The sequence below is a fragment of the Malurus melanocephalus genome, unplaced genomic scaffold (assembly GCF_030028575.1).
Source record: "Malurus melanocephalus ecotype Western Australia unplaced genomic scaffold, MMel_1.1 scaffold_27, whole genome shotgun sequence".
NCBI lineage: Eukaryota > Metazoa > Chordata > Aves > Passeriformes > Maluridae > Malurus > Malurus melanocephalus.
The window spans coordinates 3,220,694-3,228,996 of record NW_026623259.1 but is presented as its reverse complement, the minus strand read 5'-3'; positions in this window follow the sequence as shown (position 1 = coordinate 3,228,996).

Sequence of the window (8,303 nt, the reverse complement as noted above, 5' to 3'; positions counted from 1 at the left end):
TGAATTTCTCTAAGTATATTTTAATTGCAGTATAGGGCAATTAGTTTTACCATTTATTAGTGTCTGGTGTCAAATGTTCCTTCTTTTCATCAACCCCAAACCTGTCACATTTGAAATTCATTGGGTGCCTCTTTGTGACTGTATTATGGATCTGGGAGTTCCATCACCATTTCCCAATCACAAACATTTTGATTAAATTCCCCATTGCTAAACTTCTTGCAAAGGTCACTCATGGCAATTTTACATTTCCTTTTCTATAGGGGAAGGCTTCTATAAATATTTTCTTTGCTCTGTGATGGATGTGCTCTCTACATTACCCTTTCTGGGCTTTTTTTGGAAGTGTGACCAGTTTATCAGAGTGCCTCTTGATATGTTTAATGAGTTTTAATGATGTCATTTTTGTTTTCTGGCTGGCTGGTCATGCATTCAACATCTCTGTATCCTCTTGGGACCAATCCAAGACCCACTGAACAGTGAACTGCCTCTGGTAGTGCCCATGGATCTTGCCTGAGTGAAGCTGTCACTGCCTTTCAACCTACATAAGCTATGCTTGTTACCATCAAACTTCATTTAATGTTGAAAATTGAGTTTGGAGAAGGTACTKCCAGATTTCTTCTTGGGCTTCTTTGGATTTGATTGCCATGAATAGTTTTTCTTCTCATCTGCAGGTCTTGGTGTCCTGCTGTTCACCCTCATTTCCATCTCATCTGTAGAAAACTTATTCATTTTTGGGGGTATGTGACACCATGAGATGTATTTCAACAAATGTATGAATTTCAAAAGGGAATTTGCATGCATTCTCTTGTTCCATCTGGGTGGTTTTTGATATGATAAACACATATCTCCCATCTGAGACTTTATTCTTAGCCCACAGCTCTTTCTAACCATCTGATGTGTATCTTGTGTTTTATTCTCATTTCTCTAGCTTTTGTAGTTATTTTATCAACAGTTGATTTGCTACACGGACACAAACAAACACACGTGGTGAAATTGCAAATTCCAAAAGCAAGGCAGAGCAGAGAGTTTTCCTGTGATCCAGGTTTCACCCAAAGCTGTGTCTTTTGCCCACGGTGCTGCCTTCCCTGCAGATCTCTCAAATTAATAACCCATCCAAGTAAATGTTGTTCCAGACTCATCAGTCCAAACTCAAAGGGCCCTGATCCAATGCAATCAGTGCTAATTCTCAGTAATTCAGTGCCCAGTGAATTGGTATCTCCAATTAAACTGCATCCCATTCTCAGCTCTTTTAGAGGGTGAGTTTATTGTGACAGCACAACTGGATCATAGTCAGAGGTCCCAAGCACAAAGAAGCTTCATTTGGGCACCCAGAGCAGCATTTTACCACTGAGATAATAACAGCTTTGCAGAACAGAGCTCCTGATTCCTTAAACAGATTTCTCTGTGAAATAGAGGCACAGAAATCATGATAAATATTCTGGATTAGTAGCCAGAATAATCACCTGGAAAAAGAAACTTTYAGTGTTGGGGCACAAGCAGGAAGGAATCCCTGGCCTACCCAAGCCAAAATATTCAATATCCCCATGCTGCTGTATTAAATAAACAGGTTATGCATGTGTTTTCTGAGGTCTTATCTGATTGGCTTCCCTTAAAGCCTGTATAATTAATATATTTAACAAAAGAAATAATTAGATCCACAGGCACTCATATAACAACCTGAAGCTGATTTAACTGTTAAAAGCATTTTTGAGATTGACGGCTCTGCAGTGCAGGAATTTTAAGACATCAAAAACCTTTCTGAAAAAGGCTTCGACCCTTCTAATAAGTTTTTTGAGTTCTGTACAGTCAGAAATGTACTGTGGCCACCAGTACATTTCACCATGGCCTCACTGCTCTGTTTGAGAGCTCAGCACCACAATTATGGGAAGCGGCTGAATATTTTGTAGGAGTGCCTCCCAAGTCTTGCCTTTCTTATATTTTTCACATAAAACATGATAAAACTTGTTTGTCTTGTTAGATAAAAAAGAATGTGAGAGTTGTTTGGTTTTGCAAGCCTTTATATGTTACATTAAAATGAGATATTATTTAAGGTTTATGTGATTTACAGCTCTGCAAGTTTAAAACAAAGGAAACAAAGAAGCAGAAATAACATTTTGCATCACGTAGCAAGCAGCAGAAACAAATGACATGCAGCACCAGTTTTGCCATCCCTCCAAGAAACAGATCAATAATGAAAATGTGCTTCATTTATATGAATTGCTATTGCTGTAATTTATTTGGATATAAAATCCATATCTCAGTCAGGCAAGGAGGCAGAGGTGCTGCTTATGGGCAGCACACAATTGGATGAGGCGTTTTGGGTTTGATCATGGAAATGGAATTTTTTGTTCATAAACTCCAATATGAGCCATGCCTCTCTTCCATCCAGTGTTTCTTAAGGGAAGCATCAACACCAACAGTAAAATAAAGCAATTTAGCAACAATTCACACCAATATCTCTCCAAACCACTTGGTGAACAGCAGAGGCCTCTAGGAAACAGAAATCCAGGGACTCATTGCATAATTCTGCCCTGAGATACTTTTCCAGTCCTTTACTTCTCTTTCTCTGCTACTTTTTTCCTCTGTTCTTATAATTTCTCCTACTCTCAAAAGTTTTAGCAGCCTTCTCAATATCAGCCTGTTTTATAGATTTTTAGAAATGAAAAGCTCCACGATTTATAACACTTGAAACATTGCATGATATTGCCAAGACAAAAAGACAGATGAGATCCTTAAATTCTAATTGATACATAAAGTTTTAACATAATCCTTGTCACAATCTTTCCCTGGCCTTCTTTCTTGAGATTTAAGAAAAAGCCTAACACCATTAATGCTACTTTTATATTCCATGTCTGTAGTTAAAGAGCTGCAGAGAGATTATTAAAATACTTATTCAAACTGACCAGGAGAGACACAAAGCTGACAGTTCTGCAGTTATTTTATTATTTATACCAGCACTTCATTGAGTTTCTCAGGAAATAATCACATTTTCAGTAACCAAATTCCACCCTGGGAGACCTGAGCACTTCTGGCATTCTGTGAGATTCAGCAAAGTCACAGCAGATGTTGTTGAAATAAGTTTAAAACAAACAAGCTCTCTGAATTCAATTGCACATTTGGTTTCAAAGCAAGAGGCAACTAAAAAYTTAACTTTAAACTTTCCCAGGATTGTGTTCCATCTTTTTTTTTTGCACATCACTCAGAAGATTATGGGGTCCACCACCACAATAAACAGGATGATGGATTAGAGGGACATCAGTCTCAATAGTTATCTTCTTCAGCTGCTCTGTTGTTCTTTTTCTCCTTTCCCAAAGCTCAGTACCTTTGAAATTGGGGGTTAATATTTCTCTTATCTCAGTGTTTTCCTGAGCAAGACTGCTCAACATGGACTGCTGTTGTCACWACCCAAAATAAAATAACAATTCTGTCAGAAKTTCAGCTGTAGGAGTTCTGAAAWCATAACYTCWAAGGGRTCATCAAGGGAAAGGTTTGMAGACARAATTCAAMATCACCTCTGGTTCTCAGTTCTTCAGAAACATAACTGAAGAGTTTTMTTCTAATTTCTTGATAAAATATCTTTTTATTAGTGATCACTAACTCCAGTTAGTTTGTTATCACATGGTATTTTACTGTTTACATTTGTTGATTGATTGGTTAGATGCTATAAGCAATAACGTACCTTTTTATGCAATATAATCTTTCCCTTAAACTCTTAACTTTCCACTGATATTTCATTTTTCTTTTGCTGTAAAGGTAACTTTATGAAGCCTGTTATCAAAATGCAGTCCAACTCAGCACCTGAAGTCATTAGGCATTTTTCATCTGCTGAAATTTAGCTGTTTGATAAAAGGATAACCCAAACCAATAGTTTTTTGAAAAAAATTTTAAACTTTTTTTCCTTTTTGAAGTTTTGCTTTTAAAATGTAATGTAAAAAACAGCAAAGTTTACTTATTAAAATTCAGATTCCTCTTCTCCTTGCTGAAGGTGCTCCCCAAACTTCCAAGAACTTCAAGCTTTTGTAGTAGAAACCGTGTCTACCTCCTATGTTGGTGAACAGAAACCAGTAAATATGATAATGCTGCTTGATATTGCTCCCAGAAACACAAAAAAAAAGTTTAAATTTTATGTGGGGAAGCTAAAGTTGTCATTGTACAGTGACTTTCCGAAGTTTTCCTTTGTCTAAATAACTTCRACATTTTCCCTCCTGTACTTCTCCCTGTATTCCTACTTTCACGCCACTCTGCCCTATTTTTGTGCCAATAGGAAAAAGTGTACAGCTCGAGCAAAAGCTGGAGATCCTGAAAATTAATTAATTTAGGATGTCAGGGCTGGGGTGAGCTTTCAACAGATCCATTTTAAATTTAACCATAAAATAATTGGTCAAGGATGTTTTACACATTTAATAAAGAGCATTCTTTGCCTGAGTCTAGATGGTTTTCTGGATCTTCCTGTGGAACCGCATTGACAACATTCAAGTCATTTGCTGTGATTATATGAATAGATGGCCCTAAATACACATTTATATTTATTTTTCCGTGTTCAGGTTTGCAGCTCTTTGACATTATCCCCTTTTGTTGTAGCAATACTATTTTCAGTCTCCTGCCTGACCCCGCTTTTATTAGTTTACTGCAGTTTCAAACAGTCAAACAACAGAAATTCAGGAAAAAAGTGTTTGAACTGTCTTCATGCACTCTGATCTGCAAACTTGATTTTGAAATCCGTCCCAGAGTGAAATTTGCTCCCTCTTTCAAGAGCTCCTAAAGACATCAAAAGACTCAAAGAACTTAACATCTTTTGCCTCATGGTTTTAATTTTTGACAGATCTGATAAGAACAGTTTCCCCTAAACTTTTGAGAAATCCTTCTACTTGGTGCTTGACAAGTTGTTTTTCCCATGATTAGCAAGTATTTGTCTTTCTTAAGCAACCTAGAAAACAATGTGTCAAATATAAATGAGCAGTTATAAACTTGATCAGAAAAGGCAGAGACTCAAATTGAGTGATGGGTTTTCACTGATGAGATAACATCACCCAATTGCAGATAATTTTTTGGAAAAGTTTACACAGGCAGTGGGCATTTTCAGATATTGAAAGACAAGAAAGCTTCACAAAGGATCAAGTCATAAATTGCTTTATAGAATTGATAGATAGTGCTAAATCAAATTCTTCAGAAACTTCACACTAATTTATTGTGCTTTTTTCTCCCATTAGGTCCTGGAATTTCTTTTTTTTTACAGATAGTGAAATCATTAGCATTAATTRTTAAATTAACATGACTTCCTCATTGTCTGCTTTGTGTCGTGTGCAGACTCTCTGGAATGCAGTAAACACTTTTATTTCACTCTGTTGAATTACTGATTTGTGCCTTAAGTGTTTCCTTTGTAACTCCAATTGAATGCTGAAAATAAGTTGCTGAAGCAGAGTGCCTGAAAGCAGCCAGGAAAGTCGGGATTAGGGATTACAGAGCCTTTAACTTTGCTCTGACACTGACTCACCACGAGTCATTTCCCTCACTCATACCTCTAAAATGCATGAGCACAATTTTTCTATTTCATGTGGGAATTTTTTAAAGTACAAGCCAATATGCACACAGAATTTTGAACTTTAAAAGAACTGAATGGTTTTACTATCAGACAGCAGGGTTTGGTGCGGTCTTAATTTATTATGTACTTTTATAATGCATATGTGAAATAATTTGTTAAACTTTCATAAATACTTTACATCTATTTAACCTCACGATTTTGTAAATCGTTGCATGAATGTGGGCTGTGATCTAAAGGTATTTGAGACCCACAGAGAAAGTTTTGCTGATAAAGGTACAGTGGGATGGATCAGTCACCATAACTCTCTTTTGAAATATTTCTTGTAAAATAATGTTATCCACCCATTCTTTCACAGCCTTCCCGACCACAGCATGGGGAATCTGTAAACTACTGAGATAAGAGTTTCACACCAACCAGTGTGAAACTTAAATCCTGAAAAGCAAAAAATAAAAACAGAGCTAACCAAGAAAGCAAACCCAGTGGGATGGGAAATGACAGGAAGAAGTTCACCATCCAGAATAATAAAAAATACAAGTATAATTAGCTGTTAAATACAAAGTTTTAGTCTACAGTAATCTAATCTTTACAATTTCAAACCTGGAAAGGCAAGATAGAAAATAGAAGTTAAAACTGAACAGAGAAGAAATTAAAAAGTCTGAAGGGAACAATTCAATACTTTTTTATCCTTTCTTATATTCATTTCTGTAAGTCTCCTCACTGCTCTTTTATACTCTGTTATCTGTGTATTTCTATATAGTTCAAGTTAAGGCACACTATTTGGCAAGAAGATAATGATTAGTATGGATTCCCATGTAGTTGTTTCTTCTTTTGTTTTTTATAAAAAAAAAAGAAACAAAGAAACTCCTTCCTTTGAATATTCCAGTTACTTAAACCAGTGTTTCTGTATTGACAAAAACTGATTGCTCTCCACTGCATTATAAGTTCACTGAATTTTGAATCTTTTGCCTGTGTTTGGCCAGGGTGACTCCTGTGCAGTGGGTCTGTGTTAATCATTTTGCCATTTCCACCATTCACACAGATTTTTCCATTACTTTGTGCATCTCCAAAGATGAAAATAAGCTCTTCAAAAATATAGTAAACTGATTCTCCAGATGTGACAGATCCAATTCGGATTAGGCAAAACCACAAAGTTTGTTTGCTGTTACACGTTCTACAGAGGGAGAGATTTAGATAATGGAATAGATTTTATCTGTATATATGGAAAGGAAATGCTATGTAACTGTGATAGAAAGCACAAATCTGCAATAGGCAGGTGAAAAACAGCCTTTTTCTGACATCACTATTCAGTGGGGGGATTGTTGGGAGAGGAGGGAAGCAAATCCACCCCTAATTTAACYTTTTATCCTCAGTGGTGCTGCTTAGGGCTCAGGAGGTCATTCCCAAAATCTTTGTGGGTTCAGAGGACCTGGTACAGCCCCATTGATGCTAAAAGTTGCCCAAGCAGATGGAGATGATACAAAACCCTCTCCAAGGCCAAAGCCAGACTTAAATCTGGAAAAGGCAGGTGCATCTCCCATGGAAGGTATTAAGCCAAATGCAGCGGCAGTGTGGGCAGGGAGGAAATCACTCCTGGAGTTGTTTTGCTGTGGAATTCAGCCCAGAAGTTAATGGGGAAACAACACCTGCCCAAATCTGCTCTGAAAACTCCACAAGATGCTCACAGAAAAACAACTTTTCTCCACACTGGAATTTATTTCCACTGCTGCTGTTTCMCTGGCCACCTTCCAGAACAGGGCTTTRCCCAGGCAAGAGGAGTCAGGACAGTGACAGCAGATTTGGGTCCTACTAAATTCTATTTCATGCTAATATCTCATATAAGCTTGTGAAACCTTTGGGGKTTTTGGCCTTGAAATGTCTGTCATGCTCAAAACAGAGCCTGAAAGGAGGGGAGAAAGCAACAAAAACCATCCACCATCTGTTAGGACAAATCATTTTCCCAGCAAAGTGTCGGTTTGATGCGTTGTCTAAATAAAATCTACTTCCAAGCAATCTAAAATGTTGTGAGCAGACAAGCTTATTAGCACTTGTCATATTTGATATAGAAAATACTGGAATTAATTTCCTCCTCTACACTGATAAAGCACTTGCAAAGGAGTCTGGAAATGCAGCAGAAATTTGTGTCTTACAAAAGGAGGTTGTACTTCAGTTGTGTAATTTCTTTGGAAATCTCCAGTGCCATGCAGAAAAAACCTGTACCTGATATGGAAAACATAAATCAGTTTCCCTCCCTTGTAAACCTCTTGGAGCAAAGTGCAGATCTCTCTTCTGTACTTAGTGTTTTAGAAAGTCAGAAATTAGGAATATTATTTTAATATTTTATTAAACATTATATAATATAAAATAGCTCAAATGCCCYGGTCCTGTGCAGGACACTGTATAAATGGGATTAAATACCTAACTATATTAGATAAATGGCCATGACCAGAAATAAGAGAGTACAAGATTAATTTTTTGTCTGAAAGTCCAGAAGTCATGGCAGACCAGGTCTATCCTAACTGAATTTAGCTTCAACTCCGTTCTTTGATCGAAGTGACACAGGAGTTTTAGTGCTACCTTTTACTGAATTTCATCAAGACTAAGATTCTTCATAGAGGTGATTATCCCATCAGTTATGTGTTTGACATGTTGAGCTACAGAATTGTGGAGTTTTTCCTTTCCTTTCCTTTCCTTTCCTTTCCTTTCCTTTCCTTTCCTTTCCTTTCCTTTCCTTTCCTTTCCTTTCCTTTCCTTTCCTTTCCTTTCC